Below are 1,843 nucleotides of genomic sequence, written 5' to 3'. Positions count from 1 at the left end.
TTCCCTTACCCACGTCAGCATAACAAAGGACAACTGCGTCAAATGCTTTGCCATCCTTTCAAAAAATAAAAAATAAACAACAACAACTTGCTCGAATAGATGATTCCTTTGTGGTATTTTGATCGAGTCAAGGTTTCAAACTTGAGTTCAAGGTGTCAGAGCCTTTGAACTTTCATGGGTCTTCTTCAATCATCAAAGACGATATGATGACGGGCAAGGACCACGACTCCTGCGTACAACGTTAAACAATGGTGAAGGATTGGGATCCAGCCGTGCTATTCATCCAATTCCTTCACAACTTTTTTTTACATTTTTTATCTTTACTTTTTTATTTTTCCTCATTTTTTATATTTATCAGTTGTGATTTAAAGTTGCAAATCAATTGTATGGTATTGTACATGATCTCAATCCAATGGTAAAAGCAAATCTTTTAAAGGGATTAGAATTTTTCTACAACGAATTTTACTGTATCCAAAATTAGTCAAATTTGTGTCCAGTGTATCAATCACTTACACTTGATAGTCGACACAAGTTGTGTTCATCCATAACCAACATTGTTAATTTGGCATTTTACCACCTTTTGTTTTTTTGCATTTTATATATCATTGAAAAATAGATTTTATCACTTCACGAGTATAAATGCTTGTCGAACGTGAAGAGCAAAGATTGGAGTTCAAGTTTTCAGTAAAAAACTTCACACACATATACATTTAAATTATGCTAGAGTAGAATTTATATCTTATATATAATTTTAAAAAAATAGATTTTAGTGATTTATACGAAACTGGTGCTCTTCCATTCATAACTTCTCATTTTAGCATATTTTAAAAGTCAATTGAATTTTAGTGATAAGCTAGTGATAATGACATTCTTTGTAATATTCATATTTATATATGTGTGGTTAATCCAAAGGCATGGCCCCCAAACTTTACAATATTATAAAACTACTCCTAAATTTTCAAAAAAAGAAATATTATTGTCTCCCTCTCAAACTTCTCAAATATTAGATTTTTATCCTTAAATTTATCTAAAATTTTCAAAAGAAATATAGTTAGTCCCCACACTCTTTATATTTCTTATATGACACTATTAAATTGGTTTAATTTTATATTTATTATTATTTTGACCATCATTCATAATTTTTTTTAGTTCCAACCCTAACCAAGTTCTTCTCTCCTATTATCGGCTTATTATAAAAATTAAAAAAAAATTAAAAAAAAATTCTTTTCTGCTTTTTAAAGTTTTATTGTTTTGACTTTTTCATTTGACAGCCCACTGTCAAGGTGATCATTCAAACACAGTGCTAGAGTTTTCATCCGCAGTGCGGTCACTCCAATAAAGGTAGCACTTTGCCAAATGGGATGGGGACAGCAGGCTTGGAAAATAAGCCTTGCATGTTGGGATATGAGTGTTGTGGGGGGAGAAAAACCCAGCCCAACTTATTGGGCCCAAGGCCCTGAATGAGGAACACTCTTCATCCGAGGAGATGGGGCTTTCAGTCGGATGCCCACGCCAATGGGGGATGCCTGGAGATGAACACGTATTCCATCCGAGGAGATGCTCATATGTCCGAGTAGTCATGAGCCCTCGGATCCGAAGAGGTTTGATCAAGCACGAGTATGGGAGGTTCAAGTGATCTATTTGACAAGTGTCAAGAGGGAGAGGAACCTCGGACACACATAAAGATAACGGCAACGGAGAAATATCAAGGAGGCATACTTCAACCACCACATTTAATGCACTGTACCTACCTTTCTGGCCGCATTTATGTGGACAGGACACCTGAACAGTGCTTTCTCAGCTACCGCCACTCACATAAGGCTAAAGGTGGGATGATGGGACA

The sequence above is a fragment of the Quercus suber genome, unplaced genomic scaffold (genome assembly GCF_002906115.3).
Source record: "Quercus suber isolate HL8 unplaced genomic scaffold, Cork oak 2.0 scaffold_236, whole genome shotgun sequence".
NCBI classification, from domain to species: Eukaryota; Viridiplantae; Streptophyta; class Magnoliopsida; order Fagales; family Fagaceae; genus Quercus; species Quercus suber.
Note: the sequence above shows the minus strand (reverse complement) of the source record.